Here is a 17763-nt window from a genome sequence, read left to right on the forward strand (position 1 = left end):
GAATTGATAAAGTTATCTAATGCTACATGTCTCAGTGCTTACTGTATAAATGCAGGTTATAGAATTCAGAAGACATTTTAAAAAGCAGTCTAAGGAGACACTAGGAATGAGCACTGATGGGCCAATTGGCCTTGTTTGTAAGTTTATGTTCTAAAGAAAGCTGGAAATTGATGACCTTGCATTCACTAAAGAGCAGCAAGAAACTATTCTGTCTTTTCTGCCTAATTTTAAACAATGACAGGGGCTTGAAGGAAAATGCAGTGCTCTTCCTTCCACGGGAATGGAATTTCAGACTTGTCAAGAAGAGGAAAGGAAAAGCGCGTTGGCTGTTAAATATCTTCTCCCTGGTAATGGGAGCCTGGGCGGTCTGCCCAGAATTCAAAACAAGGCCAAACAATAGGAAGAGCGTGACTTCACTGTGCTTCACAAAGAAGAGCTGACATAAGGGTCACTTCCACAGAGCTCATTAGCTTCTAGGAGGGATCTTATTTTTAGAAGCTTTAAAGGGATACTACCTATTATGGGTGTGCCGATACTCATACTCCAAGTCATTTCCTTTAAGAAGTTTTCTTTCAGGAAGGTATTACATGAAATCAAACAAACCTATTAATTAATGTGTTGATTTCACAACAAAAAAGCTGCCTTTCCCTCACCTTTACAACTGAGTATCAGTCGATGGAGTGATTTAAAAACCGATTGGAGGTGAATTGCCCTGACATTTGTATTGCCATACCAGCCGTAACTGACAATGAAACTGATTCGTTGCATAGACATGCCCTTTCCTTAGACCTAACTTAAGAGCTACCGCTGTGTATTCCTGGAAATTGATTTCTGTTGAGTTTACAATCAGATTACATATTGCCCTACAATCCCATAATTAATTGCAGAGAACACACATTTCTAAAGAAACAATTAAAGGAAACCAAAATGATTTCATATCAAAAGGATAAAAGAAAGACAAATAATGGCAGATAAAATGTGTTTCAGTTAGTTTGATCCGGTTCCATGTTAAATCACACAGTCCGGTTGTTATTGATTGCTGATAGTTGTGCATGTAACAGGGCGCAGGCTGGGCGTGGACCAGTGACCGTACACCACAGGGAGCGTCTTAACCATAATGCAGGAGTCGGTCTCATCTGCAATCGTGGTTTAGCTTTTAACTTCATCTCACGGAAGGGACAGAATCTGTAACGGCAGTGCATCACACTACACTGCCTGTGACATGTTCACAAGGGCAACTGAGGGAAGGCTTTGTTTTGTGTGGAGTAGTTAACATGTTTTATTCCATTTAAGTAATACCTAAAAAAAAAAATCTTATTTTATAGACTGCGATGAATCCTGCAGCCAATTAGAGCACACATCTCCCTTTCTGTATTCCAGTTTTCTCCCCAATTTGGAATGCCCAATTATTATTTGTATCCTGGTTCATCGCTGCAACCCCCTGGCGACTCAGGTATGGAGGCTGGAATACGCATCCTCCGAAACGTGTTCCTGTCAATCTGTCATTTTTCGCACTATGGATCCACAGCGAGGCCACCAGACCTATAGTGCCGGAGAACAACACAGATCTGGTGGCTCCACTGCAGAACTGCAGGAGCCATATCGGCCACAGGGGTCGCTGGTGCACGCCGGGCAGCGTTGGCCAATTGTGCACCTCCCCCTAGGAACCCCCGGTCATGGTCAGCAGTGACATAGCCTTGATTCGAACCGGCGACCTCTAGGCTATAGGGCGCATCCTGCACTCCACGCGGAGCGCCTTTACTGGATGCGCCACTTGGAAGCCCATACCTAGATATTTAACTTGGTTATAATAATGAAGCCGTAGATAATAGATTTATATTGTGTATAATAATGAAGCTGTAGATAATAGATTTATATTGTGTATACTAATGAAGCTGTAGATAATAGATTTATAGACTGCAGGTGTCTGTATGGGTTATAGTGACACTCACAGCATGTAAACAGACGTCCGTTTTAGCCTCCTCGTCATTCTCTGCCAGTAAGGGCCCGCTAGTGTAAACAAAGAGCCTCATTTCTGTGTTTTTAAACCAGCAACAGTCCTGGAGGAGAACATTCCCATTCCGTATTGAAAATCAACATTCTGAGCGTCAAACAAAATCTGATCGGAATCCCTGCTACTAATTTCTGAACCAAAAGCTGGAATTTCTGTGTCTTTTCTAACTGTGATTTCCAACAGAATAGAAGCACATAAGAAAGGTCAATGAAGTTCTTTATGTGATGTGCCAGATAGCAGAAGAGTTAGCCTGCCCATCAGCCTAGCTCTCCACTGAATAGGTGCTCCACAAAGGGTGATAGCATGCTTGAGGGACGAAAACCCTTTGCTTGTTCACAACGCAGGCCAGGTTCAGGGCTGACTAGCCCTCTGTCTGTCTTCCAAGTAAGGACAAGGAACTGAGATTAAAAAATATCGATTCAGTTTCCTGACATTGTGCTGTAATGCAGATTGCATTATTAGATCACTGCTAAGCGCACTGCGGTTCTTTAGAATGACTGGTGTGCTCAGAATGGCTGATGAGAACATCTTCTCTGTGCTGAGTCAGCATGAGGAGCAGTTACACCGCCCTGGGAACCCATGTGACTGGGGAACATGTTACATGACACAATAATTCCAGTCAACAAAATGGCTCGTTTCAGCTCAAGTGGACCACATTCTTGAGGTGTTTCATCCATTATGGTTGATGATACAAAAAGAGGGCCAGCGTAAGCATGCAGGCAAAAGAAAAGCAGAGAGCAGAGTGAATCATGACCCACACGGGGAGAACGTTTCTGAAGGAGGGCTGTTCAATGTTAAACAAAATGATTGAAATATACATTGAAAGGGCAGGGAGGAAAACAACAATTGCCTACTGAGGATTTACATGAATCAATTAAAGATCATAGATGTCATGCTAAAAATTTCCCATAGTAAAACATAGCAAAGTGTAATACAGCACAGTGGAAGCATGGTAAGACCCAATAGTATGGTAAGGCATATTAAAAAAACAAACCATGGCAAATTACGGTAAATGCAAAGTACAGCCATGGGAATAGCATGGGAAAACTGTAAATTCACTGTTCAAAATTACTGTAATAAACTTTCTTTACCACCTAAATCCAATATATGTTACATTTCTGACATGATCACACACTGTGTATCATACAATACTTTGTAAAGGTCTGCCCCAGGCTACACAGTGAGTCAGAGGAGTGCACACTGAGTCACACACACAGTGAAACCTGAGAGCTCACTGCACTGCATTCACAAGCCACAGGGTTTCGTGTTTATACATTTGCAGCGCTAGCACCTGCACTTCTCAATCAATTGGACAATCCATATCCGATTAACAAGGATGAACTCTGGTCAAAAAAAGGATTTGTTTAGCTTAACTATTTTCCAATCAAAATAGAATTAGCCACCAGTCAGCCATTTAGTCTAAGCCTAAACCAAATATTCATTCACAATGCTTAGCAATTTAACTAAACTCATACCATTCCATACCCTCACACGGTGGTGAGGTATGGAATGGGTTACCTTGCCATGTTGTTACATCACTGGGATCCTTTAAGACCAAACTTGACAAGGTTGAGATCAATCACAAGGAACTGGGCGAGCATAGATGGGCCGAATGGTCTCCATAAATGTTCTTATGTTTTAACTAGAAAGATTTTTTTCTTTTGTGAATAAAAACCAAGCATCCCTGGTAGCATAAGCTAAGATTTGTGTTGAAGATAGAAGGGTTTATAATCAGGGGTTCACATCACTTTCAGCTTCTCACAGGAATACTAGCAGAAATGGTTTGGTAAAAAATGAGGGGTCATTATCGTTTCGCTGTCTAGCTCCACCTCCTCCTCAGACAGTTCAAACAATTGGGATGTCAGGGATCAGGGGTAGAGATTTGGAGATCGATTCTAGTGCCAGAGTACCTCATATAGCACGAGTGACGTTACATTCTGCCACCAGTAGACATGTTTCATTTATTATTATTATTATTATTATTATTATTATTATTATTATTATTATTATTATTATTATTATTATTATTATTTATTTGTTAGCAACCATAGATGATGACAGTTTATCATTGGGTCTGGTCTACTCAAATGACCCACCCACATATTGGGTCTTGATTAGGGCTGTATTTGATCATTTGCACCAGGAGGCTCTCTGGTGTTAAACTTTCAAAACAGTTTAGCGCCAATTTTCAAAACAATTTGAACCCCTGTCAAGGAGGTTTCAGTGGCATGTTACACATATGAATATGCACCTGGGCAGGAAGTCGTGAGGCTGATACAGGTGGGATCAATATTTGTTTTTTTAAATGTTCCTGTGTGGAAACCCACGCTCACAAGCAGAACTTCTTAATGGCAGTGTCAGAGACAACAACAATAGTTTATGAATGTTAAAGTAGGAGTCCAGATTGCTGGTTATTACAATGTGTAACAAATCATCATGCATTCTCTGTTTGTTTATTCCAATAGCCTTCCACCATATTCTATCCGCGCTCATCTTGGGAAGCGAAGCGTCAGCAAGCTTCCACAACACCACTCCCCGCAGTTACATTCCTTTTCTCTGAATGGACAGTTAAATCGAGATCCCTGCTATCATTGGTTGTTTTAAGTGTCAATTAAAAGAAAATTATTGACGTTATGAACTAGAATGATTCCACCTATTGCTTTCCATTTTTTTTTAATAAAACCTTGAAGCAGCCAATGATAGCGCTAGCAGGGATGGACTTTTTTAGTGACTTAGTGAAATATGGAGACTGGTATTTAATTATGGTCAGCGATAATAAGCTCAGCAGTTCCCCAGAGACCGTTGACAGATTCGAGAGACCCTGAGACTCAATAGAAAACCGGGAGGTTAGGCGGGTATGGCTCTGTGACACGGAGGACCCAGTCGCTGGTTCAGCTGTGCTTCCCGGAGCTGAGCTGATCAGGAGGTCCTGATTGGCTGGGAGGGCGTGCCCGGGGGGCCTACGCCTGTTTAAGAATGCAGCAGCACCAGTGTTCGAGGCAATGCCATAGCTACACAGGCTGGACTGAACGAAAGCCTGCTTGTTGACATCGAGGAGAGCATACGCTCCACGGAGAGAGCTACTACACGAAATCCTCAACTCCCAACTCCCGTGAAGGCGCCGCCCAGCCAGGACCGTCAGAAAGAGCCAGAGCTGGGAGATTTAATCTCAAACTAAGTACAGTGAGGGTTAGTAGTGTAGTAGGTTCCTGGAGCGGGATGTTCCTTTTAGTGGGACGTTTCCTCGCCATCTGTGGGCAAACTTTTATTTTGAGCTTTCTTTTCTTTTCTTTTCTTTATTAAATCCAGCGCTAGGATTACCATTGTTGGTCGGGGCCTGTGTTGTAATTAAATCTGCATGTGCAGTGTGTCAACACCCACTGCTGTTTGTTTTTTTGCCTTATTATTATTCAGTGACGACCCACATGGGTAACATCAACCTGTTACACGGCCAGATAATATGCTTGACTTTGCAAGCGTGAGCACCCTCGCTGTCTATATGAAAAATGCTTTCCTGTTACAAATGTACTGACGGTATGCATTTGAGTCTTAAAAACATGAAGAACATATGAAGTATGCTTTTTTTTATTGGTTCGAATGCGTGCCTGCGCACCAGTTATGTGAACCCCGGTTTATAAACATGAAGTTATATGGAAATGTAAAAAATATTGTTAATATATCAAGAAGTTAAAAACAGTGTGGCAGTAGAAAAGGTTTTTACTGGACATGGAATGGAACTTTATTGAGAGCATCATAGAATAACTGTGTACCAACTATAAAAGAACCTTTGTCAAAGCATCTGGTCTGCATCATGTTAAATGAATGGGCAGTGAAAGGGTTAATTCCTAATGGACAGTAATGGTAATGGAACATAAGTAAGAAAATTAAATAATACAGCTATACCAAACATTAAACGAAGCATACTGTCTCTATGCAGCTGTAACTACATCAATATGGGAGCCAAATTAGGTCAGAGGTTGATGTCATATATAACCCTGAAAATATGAGGTTCCTTCCTGAAGTGTCTTCATAGATACGAGGCTTTGACACTGGGCCAGCTTTGCAATAAACCCATCAGGAAATGGTTCGTTTTCTTGTACCACACCCACGAGCGAAGTCTATGGAATCCTACTATTGGTGATTGAAGTTGGCAGCTTAAATGCTTGATGAGATATCAGAAGTAGTAGGTACTGGGAGTAGCACCGAATAGACTAGTTGACTAGTCGAATAGCAAAGTGACAGCTGACCTCAGGTCCTGCTAGTTACTAATCACACGTCATGTGATTGTGAAGTGATTGTGAAGTCATTGTGCATGTTAAGTAAGTGAGCGGCTCAGAGCGGCTCAGTAAAAGAATCAGTTGAACGCCTCGCTCAGTTCCGCTCCTGTTGAGCCGCTCAGAGCGCTCCTGAGCATTTCTCATCAGTGATCAGAGTGAGCGCACGGAGATCGCCACCTGCAGGAAACAAGTGGAGGTGACGACAGCCGGAATTGACTAATTTACTCTGTATGTCACCGACGATGAATTGGTTCGACTTAATGAAGGTATGTATTAATACATAAGATGGTAAAAATGACTGGTTTTCGAATTTTTATCATTTAATTATTTCATTTTTCTAAATTTAGCGCTGTTTTATAGTTATTTATATGAGAATAGAGCCCCGCTCGATAGCTTGCGATAAGATGCAATCCGATTGAGCCCGATTGCACGGTGCAATTATGATCCGATAACCATGCAATGCCAATGATTGTATGGTTATCGCATCATTGCGATCGGATTGCACCGAAATTGCATAGTATATCGTGGACAAGATACATAAAAAACTGCATTTCTGTCTTTGTTTACTTCTATTCTTAGACAATAAATTCTAAATACAAGTATCTTAGAAATAAACATAGAAATAAACTGTACTACAGTAGTCTAGCTGTACACAAAAGCGATGGTGTAGGCATTTAATAAATAATTATTTTATTAAAATCAAACTTCTAAAAAGGCTACTTATGATGGGTTCGGGCACACGGTATTTATTTACAAGACACAAACGCCGCTGGCGTACAATTCCAACAATGGTACGGAGTATATATGCCAAGTGTATTAAAAGGCAAAAATAAACACATTTACAAACAAATGAAAATGTGCTGTGAAAACAGCGTGCGCTATTCCTCTAAAACGAGGTCCTGCCATGGCCTTGGACGGAGCGTCACGCAATTAAAATTATTAACTCATTAATCTATGTACATTATAATCAGAACACTGCTTGTTGCTGGTCCAGCACACCCGGTAAGGGCTGCTGGTAAAATATTTTCTAGATCATCGTCTTTGGTTAGCATTCCTGATTTTAGGAATACACCACCAATGAGATCCTCATTCCGGGTCATTTCATCAACCAGAACATCACAAATACCAAAAAGCAAATCATGATGTAGCAGAGCGTGAAGTGATTTAAAATGAGCTCTGTGTGCTTTCAGAGCGTTCTGACACTGAGCGGCTCCGTTACTGAACGCCCCGCTGTGAAGTCATTTAAATTGAGCTCTGTGTGCTTTCAGAGCGTTCTCACACTGAGCGGCTCCGTTACTGAACACCCCGCTGTGAAGTCATTTAAATTGAGCTCCGTGTGCTTTCAAAGCGTTCTCACACTGAGCGGCTCCGTTACTGAACGCCCCGCTGTGAAGTCATTTAAATTGAGCTCCGTGTGCTTTCAGAGCGTTCTCACACTGAGCGGCTCCGTTACTGAACGCCCCGCTGTGAAGTCATTTAAATTGAGCTCCGTGTGCTTTCAGAGCGTTCTCACACTGAGCGGCTCCGTTACTGAACGCCCCGCTGTGAAGTCATTTAAATTGAGCTCCGTGTGCTTTCAGAGCGTTCTGACACTGAGCGGCTCCGTTACTGAACGCCCCGCTGTGAAGTCATTTAAATTGAGCTCCGTGTGCTTTCAGAGCGTTCTCACACTGAGCGGCTCTGTTACTGAACGCCCCGCTGTGAAGTCATTTAAATTGAGCTCCGTGTGCTTTCAGAGCGTTCTCACACTGAGCGGCTCTGTTACTGAACACCCCGCTGTGAAGTCATTTAAATTGAGCTCCGTGTGCTTTCAGAGCGTTCTCACACTGAGCGGCTCCGTTACTGAACGCCCCGCTGTGAAGTCATTTAAATTGAGCTCCGTGTGCTTTCAGAGCGTTCTCACACTGAGCGGCTCTGTTACTGAACGCCCCGCTGTGAAGTCATTTAAATTGAGCTCCGTGTGCTTTCAGAGCGTTCTCACACTGAGCGGCTCCGTTACTGAACACCCCGCTGTGAAGTCATTTAAATTGAGCTCCGTGTGCTTTCAGAGCGTTCTCACACTGAGCGGCTCCGTTACTGAACGCCCCGCTGTGAAGTCATTTAAATTGAGCTCCGTGTGCTTTCAGAGCGTTCTCACACTGAGCGGCTCCGTTACTGAACACCCCGCTGTGAAGTCATTTAAATTGAGCTCCGTGTGCTTTCAGAGCGTTCTCACACTGAGCGGCTCCGTTACTGAACGCCCCGCTGTGAAGTCATTTAAATTGAGCTCCGTGTGCTTTCAGAGCGTTCTCACACTGAGCGGCTCCGTTACTGAACGCCCCGCTGTGAAGTCATTTAAATTGAGCTCCGTGTGCTTTCAGAGCGTTCTCACACTGAGCGGCTCCGTTACTGAACACCCCGCTGTGAAGTCATTTAAATTGAGCTCTGTGTGCTTTCAGAGCGTTCTGACACTGAGCGGCTCTGTTACTGAACGCCCCGCTGTGAAGTCATTTAAATTGAGCTCCGTGTGCTTTCAGAGCGTTCTGACACTGAGCGGCTCCGTTACTGAACACCCCGCTGTGAAGTCATTTAAATTGAGCTCCGTGTGCTTTCAGAGCGTTCTCACACTGAGCGGCTCCGTTACTGAACGCCCCGCTGTGAAGTCATTTAAATTGAGCTCCGTGTGCTTTCAGAGCGTTCTCACACTGAGCGGCTCTGTTACTGAACGCCCCGCTGTGAAGTCATTTAAATTGAGCTCCGTGTGCTTTCAGAGCGTTCTCACACTGAGCGGCTCTGTTACTGAACGCCCCGCTGTGAAGTCATTTAAATTGAGCTCCGTGTGCTTTCAGAGCGTTCTGACACTGAGCGGCTCCGTTACTGAACGCCCCGCTGTGAAGTCATTTAAATTGAGCTCCGTGTGCTTTCAGAGCGTTCTGACACTGAGCGGCTCCGTTACTGAACGCCCCGCTGTGAAGTCATTTAAATTGAGCTCCGTGTGCTTTCAGAGCGTTCTCACACTGAGCGGCTCTGTTACTGAACGCCCCGCTGTGAAGTCATTTAAATTGAGCTCCGTGTGCTTTCAGAGCGTTCTCACACTGAGCGGCTCCGTTACTGAACGCCCCGCTGTGAAGTCATTTAAATTGAGCTCCGTGTGCTTTCAGAGCGTTCTCACACTGAGCGGCTCCGTTACTGAACGCCCCGCTGTGAAGTCATTTAAATTGAGCTCCGTGTGCTTTCAGAGCGTTCTCACACTGAGCGGCTCCGTTACTGAACGCCCCGCTGTGAAGTCATTTAAATTGAGCTCCGTGTGCTTTCAGAGCGTTCTCACACTGAGCGGCTCTGTTACTGAACGCCCCGCTGTGAAGTCATTTAAATTGAGCTCCGTGTGCTTTCAGAGCGTTCTCACACTGAGCGGCTCCGTTACTGAACGCCCCGCTGTGAAGTCATTTAAATTGAGCTCCGTGTGCTTTCAGAGCGTTCTCACACTGAGCGGCTCCGTTACTGAACGCCCCGCTGTGAAGTCATTTAAATTGAGCTCCGTGTGCTTTCAGAGCGTTCTCACACTGAGCGGCTCCGTTACTGAACGCCCCGCTGTGAAGTCATTTAAATTGAGCTCCGTGTGCTTTCAGAGCGTTCTCACACTGAGCGGCTCCGTTACTGAACGCCCCGCTGTGAAGTCATTTAAATTGAGCTCCGTGTGCTTTCAGAGCGTTCTCACACTGAGCGGCTCCGTTACTGAACGCCCCGCTGTGAAGTCATTTAAATTGAGCTCCGTGTGCTTTCAGAGCGTTCTCACACTGAGCGGCTCTGTTACTGAACGCCCCGCTGTGAAGTCATTTAAATTGAGCTCCGTGTGCTTTCAAAGCGTTCTCACACTGAGCAGCTCCGTTACTGAACGCCCCGCTGTGAAGTCATTTAAATTGAGCTCCGTGTGCTTTCAGAGCGTTCTGACACTGAGCGGCTCCGTTACTGAACGCCCCGCTGTGAAGTCATTTAAATTGAGCTCCGTGTGCTTTCAGAGCGTTCTCACACTGAGCGGCTCCGTTACTGAACGCCCCGCTGTGAAGTCATTTAAATTGAGCTCCGTGTGCTTTCAGAGCGTTCTCACACTGAGCGGCTCCGTTACTGAAGCATTGTGAAGCGTGTGGGTTCAGATGGACGGAAGTGCTTTGCGGTTACAATCTATTTACACACTAAATTACATTTTAGAACATTAATCAAATAATCCATTCAAGTAGTTTTAAAATACACAAAAGTGAAGTGTTACGGAACAGAGTACCAGACAATATGAAATATATGATTTATTAATATTGTTTGTAAAGTGGTGACAAGTCGACCTATTCGACTATTGTTACCTGAACTATTCAACTCTGTCAAATTAGCACTCATTCTACCCCCTGTAGATACAAAACCTAACCTTACAGTGTGTGACTGCTGTTTTGTGGCCTCCTCACAATGCAGAAATGGTTAAAGAACATGGTGCTAATTCCAGTAAATCTTACTTAACGTATATCGCTATCATTTTGTGGTCTCAGATTTTCCACACATAATGATAAAGGTGAATTGAATGGTAGTTTATTTGAATCTTTTGGAATATTTATCGAATGCTCTTTGCAGATACATCAATTCTACACTTCCAGTCAACATCCAGCTTCCATAGAGGCAGTCCAAACCGGCGGGAAAGTCTGCAGACATTTTCAGTAGATATCTGTGGAGAGTTCTGCGGAGCACCTTGTGAGTTTAGTATTTGTATTAATAATGACTTATAAAAATGGACATCAAGTAAACATAATGAAATCAAACAATGTATGAGTCACTGTGACATAGTGACTGAGTGGGAACAGGTGCTGGAGTGATGCAGTGCAGTAATTAAACAGACAGAGCCTTGTAATCCAGTTTGGAACAGTGAACTTTATTTTTATTTTCCAATTTAATAGCATTTAATAGCAAGCATTTTTTGTCAGTAAAATCTTTAGAACCTGTCAAACAAAAACATCACGTCACATCACGTCACGTCACGTCACGTCATATCCCATCACGTCACATCATGTCACATCACGTCACGTCACATCACGTCACATCACGTCACATCACGTCACATCACGTCACGTCACGTCACGTCATATCCCATCACGTCACATCACGTCATGTCACGTCACGTCATGTCACGTCACATCACGTCACATCATGTCACATCACGTCACATCACGTCACGTCACGTCACGTCACAGGGACTTCTTTTTGGGCCACATTTTCAAAGCCTTATCACCAATCTTTAACTAACATACTTTTTGAAGAAGACAAAACATCTGTTAATTTAACGAAACTAGAACCGAACAAGTGATATATTTCAGGTCACTAGCAGTCTGTTAATGATAATTCTGATGACGTAGCTGAAGAATATGGTGAATCTGTGGAAGACCGTGAATTCTGCGGGAGCCTGCAAATTCTGCGATTTCCGAGGAATGCCGTTATGCGCAGATTTGTACTCTAGTCATAGTAAAGCAGTGATTGGTATTTAAATGAGAGCCAAATCATATATCTTCTGGGGTTTGAGTTATTTTAAAGAAAATAAAAACATACAGAATGTTTGTTTTTTTAAGTTTTTCTGGAGAAATATTTATTTAAAAAATGCCTTCTTAACAGGGAGTGCAGAATGGAAGTTCAGTGAATAGACGCTCTCCAGGTTTATTGTTTATAAATGCTATGAAAAAAAATACCATTAAAAATGAAATCCACATTTTAACATGATGAGTGCCTCTTTCATATAGGAAATGTGGGATCTACCAAGTAATGGTAATACATATTAGATAAGACTTAGTAGAATTGTTTTGTTGGCTCTATGTACTGTATCACTGTTTTCTGGTGTAAGTGCTGCTGCGGGCACAGACACTATAACAGACCATGTTTGTCTCTCCGAGACTATAAACTGTCAGTATCTGAAACTCTGCCAGACTGGGCTAGTGTTCCCAGCTCCGTTTATAACCACATGAAGCCATGTGAAAATAATGGATTAAAAAGCACACAAGGGAGTTTATAAAGTCTGGATAGCTCCTGGAATAATCAAAAATAGTTTATTTCCTGTAGTTCTCAAGCACACAGTTAGTGTTTCTACACTGAGGCATGAAACAGAGTTTATATATATATATATATATATATATATATATATAGAGAGAGAGAGAGAGAGAGAGAGAGAGAGAGAGAGAGAGAGAGAAATAAGAAAAAGATTATGGGAAAAAAACTCTTGCTGTCTGTGATGGGATACACCCCACCCCTGTGCATATTATGTTTTGTATTATTTTGTATTTGTATTATTATTTAAATGCAGGACGAGCAAAGTGCCGTCCGCCATTGTTTGTTGTTGTTTTATGTTTTAGTATTTACTCTCGTGAGAATGCGTGACTGATCAGCTACTGATTATTTAATTAGCCGACAGTCACGCAGACTATGGCAGGGGGGGGGGGGGGGGTAATAAGATAATTGATAGCCAGTTAATCCCTCGGCCAGAATATAAAAGACCTGCAGCTTTGGCTGCACAGGATTGAGTGTTCAGGAGTGGAGAACGAGAGTAAGAAAGAGAGGAGGTAAAATAATAATTAGAAGAAAACAATTGCTACTCGTGCTGGAACTACCAGCACGATACTTGTTGGAATTATTATGTTTGTTTGCTTTGGCCCTCATGCCTTTTGCTTTGTGTGGTTTTGTTTTATTGAAATCCTTTATTTAATAAAATAAATTAGCACATTTGCGTCTCGCCTCGTAGCACGTGCCTGTGTTGTGGTTTCATTTCCTGGCCTGACGTCACCACCCAAGCCATCCGTGTCACACTGTCCTTCCCACAAAATATTTTACAACATGAACTAGGTAATAACATTTCCTTACCAGTAAATAAAATGCTTCCATAAACTTTCATAAGAACACAAGAACATAAAATTTACGAAAGACAGGAGGCCATTTGGCCCCTCAAGCTCATCCGGGTCTGAGTAGCTGATCTCAGAACCCCTTTGATTGGGTTAACTATGTCAATTCCTTTTAAAATTTTAAAGACTTCAATCATGTGTTCCCTTATTCGTCTTTGTTCTGCACTGATTACATTCTGCCTATCTTTGTAGCGCATTCCTTCAACCCTGGGATTACCCCATCTTACACAGCCATTAGCTATATACCCTAGCTGAGCTCTCCAATGCAGTTTTAAAAACACGTTTTAGCAAACTTGTATATTTGTGTTTAAACATGGTACACAAGGGTCACGTGTTCTCGGTTTGCAATGCATGCTTCCAGATTATCTTGCACTTCCTGGGTCATTTCACCTGAAGAGTAAAATGGTCCTTGCGGGCCTTCCTTCCAGTCAGTAACCAACCAGACATTTCAAATATAAATGCATGTTTTCTATACTGTGGTTTGTTTTTTCAAAACTGCACATTTGACACCAACATAGTAAATAAAGTGTATAACAGGTAAGATTTTTAAATGATTGCAATATTATTAAGGTAAACTTCTTTTAGTATCCTTTTAGTATTTCAATGTAGTCTCCCTCAGCGCATCTTTCTCTTGGTTAAACAGGTTAATTTCTTCGGCCAAATGACCAGAAATGTGTTAATTTTGTTGCAAATAGGAATGTAGTTTACGGCTTCCATTTTTTTATTTTGAAATCATTTGAAAAAAAAAAAAAATCAATAAGTCATTGTGGCAAAGTGGTAAGTGATTACAGATGCGTGCAGTGCAGAGTGGATACAAAACAGACAGACAATGATTTCCAGGTGCAAGGGTGTTTATTGGTTTATTTACAATGTCCAGAGCCTCATGGCAAACACCTTTAAATAATAAATGATGGAAGTGCACACAGCAGCGTGTATCACTTCGTTTGTAAAAATCCCACGGGTTTGACCCGCAACCAAAAGTCCAGTCCACAAACACAGTTCTTAGTGACAGTGAATAAGTGCTAGTGGTGTAATACAGTTCTCCAGGAAAATGCAGGGGTGAAAGTGATGCCCAGGTTTATGCTGGCTTTCGCTACAGCTCCGGATTGTGCTGCTGGTAGTCTATTAAAACACAGACAACAGTTAACAAACACAAGACAAAACTTACGATTCACAATACGGCAACACAGACTCCTTGTAGGTTAATACTAAGTACATTTACCAAGGAACAGATCACTTTGCCTCGCCCCTATTTTATACCCTCCCTCATGACCCCTTGGTTAACGAGCGCATCCGCTTCTCCAGTCTGTGGATGCCACACCGTTTCCCGTTCGGTTCATTGAGTTCGGGTTCCGTAGCTCAGTCCCTTTTCTAGCCGGCCGACTTCCACCTACCCACGGGAATAAAGTGTCATGCCTTTAAATCCAGGGTATTCTGCTCCCTTTATCTAGTACCCTCTCAGGTCAGGAGGGAGATCTAGCACCAAGCGTCATGCGATCTCTGTCACAGTCATACAAATGAATAATTATTAGAATGTGTTTAACCTTACAATGTCTTGATTGCTGCCTTTGCATGTGTGTGCTTTAAATAATCGACTTGAGACATTTGGCATGATGATGGCCTAGAACCACTGCTGATTCTTCACAGCAGTGTTTCTGCTCCTCTATATTCTTCACAGCACTGTTTCTATATTCTTCACAGCGCTGTTTCTATATTCTTCACAGCGCTGTTTCTGTTCCTCTATATTCTTCACAGCACTGTTTCTATATTCTTCACAGCGCTGTTTCTATATTCTTCACAGCGCTGTTTCTATATTCTTCACAGCGCTGTTTCTATATTCTTCACAGCGCTGTTTCTATATTCTTCACAGCGCTGTTTCTATATTCTTCACAGCACTGTTTCTATATTCCTCACAGCACTGTTTCTGCTCCTCTATATTCTTCACAGCACTGTTTCTATATTCTTCACAGCACTGTTTCTATATTCTTCACAGCACTGTTTCTATATTCCTCACAGCACTGTTTCTATATTCCTCACAGCACTGTTTCTGCTCCTCTATATTCTTCACAGCACTGTTTCTATATTCTTCACAGCAGTTTCTATATTCTTCACAGCACTGTTTCTATATTCTTCACAGCGCTGTTTCTATATTCTTCACAGCACTGTTTCTATATTCTTCACAGCACTGTTTCTATATTCCTCACAGCACTGTTTCTGCTCCTCTATATTCTTCACAGCACTGTTTCTATATTCTTCACAGCACTGTTTCTATATTCTTCACAGCACTGTTTCTATATTCTTCACAGCGCTGTTTCTATATTCTTCACAGCACTGTTTCTATATTCTTCACAGCGCTGTTTCTATGTTCTTCACAGCGCTGTTTCTATATTCTTCACAGCACTGTTTCTATATTCTTCACAGCGCTGTTTCTATATTCTTCACAGCGCTGTTTCTATGTTCTTCACAGCGCTGTTTCTATATTCTTCACAGCACTGTTTCTATATTCTTCACAGCACTGTTTCTGTTCCTCTATATTCTTCACAGCACTGTTTCTATATTCTTCACAGCACTGTTTCTGCTCCTCTATATTCTTCACAGCACTGTTTCTATATTCTTCACAGCACTGTTTCTGTTCCTCTATATTCTTCACAGCACTGTTTCTATATTCTTCACAGCAGTGTTTCTGCTCCTCTATATTCTTCACAGCGCTGTTTCTATATTCTTCACAGCGCTGTTTCTATATTCTTCACAGCACTGTTTCTATATTCTTCACAGCACTGTTTCTATATTCTTCACAGCACTGTTTCTGCTCCTCTATATTCTTCACAGCGCTGTTTCTATATTCTTCACAGCACTGTTTCTATATTCTTCACAGCACTGTTTCTATATTCCTCACAGCACTGTTTCTGTTCCTCTATATTCTTCACAGCGCTGTTTCTATATTCTTCACAGCGCTGTTTCTATATTCTTCACAGCGCTGTTTCTATATTCTTCACAGCGCTGTTTCTATGTTCTTCACAGCGCTGTTTCTATATTCTTCACAGCACTGTTTCTGCTCCTCTATATTCTTCACAGCACTGTTTCTATATTCTTCACAGCACTGTTTCTATATTCTTCACAGCACTGTTTCTATATTCTTCACAGCACTGTTTCTATGTTCTTCACAGCACTGTTTCTATATTCTTCACAGCACTGTTTCTATATTCTTCACAGCACTGTTTCTATATTCTTCACAGCACTGTTTCTATATTCTTCACAGCACTGTTTCTATATTCTTCACAGCACTGTTTCTGCTCCTCTATATTCTTCACAGCACTGTTTCTATATTCTTCACAGCACTGTTTCTATATTCTTCACAGCACTGTTTCTATATTCTTCACAGCACTGTTTCTGCTCCTCTATATTCTTCACAGCACTGTTTCTATATTCTTCACAGCACTGTTTCTATATTCTTCACAGCACTGTTTCTGTTCCTCTATATTCTTCACAGCACTGTTTCTATATTCTTCACAGCGCTGTTTCTATATTCTTCACAGCGCTGTTTCTATATTCTTCACAGCACTGTTTCTATATTCTTCACAGCACTGTTTCTATATTCCTCACAGCACTGTTTCTGTTCCTCTATATTCTTCACAGCACTGTTTCTATATTCTTCACAGCGCTGTTTCTATATTCTTCACAGCGCTGTTTCTATATTCTTCACAGCGCTGTTTCTATGTTCTTCACAGCGCTGTTTCTATATTCTTCACAGCACTGTTTCTGCTCCTCTATATTCTTCACAGCACTGTTTCTATATTCTTCACAGCACTGTTTCTATATTCTTCACAGCACTGTTTCTATATTCTTCACAGCACTGTTTCTGCTCCTCTATATTCTTCACAGCACTGTTTCTATATTCTTCACAGCACTGTTTCTGTTCCTCTATATTCTTCACAGCACTGTTTCTATATTCTTCACAGCGCTGTTTCTATATTCTTCACAGCGCTGTTTCTATATTCTTGTGGCAAAGTGGTAATGACGTGCAGGTGAGTGCAGTGCAGAAGAATCACACAGACAAACGTTGGTACAGGTGCAAGGGTGTTTATTTAAATTAATAAATGTCCAGAGCCTCAAGGCAAAACCTGTAACTAATAATAATGCTGGAAGTGATACAGCGGCGTGTATCACTTCTCGTTATAATCCTACGGGTTTGACCCGCAACCCCAAAGTCCCGTTCCGACACCCACACTAAACACAAACACAAAGACAGTGCGTGATTCAAGTGCTAAAAGGTGCAAAACAAAAGACAGTTCCAGTAGTGAAAAGGTGAGTGGTGAAGTCCGGGTTTGTCGCTGGCCTGCGGCTGCAGCTCCGGATCGTGCTCAGTAATCTTTAGTGAGACAACAACACACAAGACACACAGTGTTAGAACACAGACACAAAACACTCACGGTCGATCTCACAAACGGGCTCCTTCTTGGTCATATAATTTAACCATATGCAAAGGAACAGATCACTCAAGCCATGCCCCCTATTTATACCCTTGCCCATGACCCCGAGGTTAACGAGCGCATCCGCTCCTCCAGTCCTCGGA

This window comes from Acipenser ruthenus, chromosome 42, assembly GCF_902713425.1.
Source record: "Acipenser ruthenus chromosome 42, fAciRut3.2 maternal haplotype, whole genome shotgun sequence".
NCBI lineage: Eukaryota > Metazoa > Chordata > Actinopteri > Acipenseriformes > Acipenseridae > Acipenser > Acipenser ruthenus.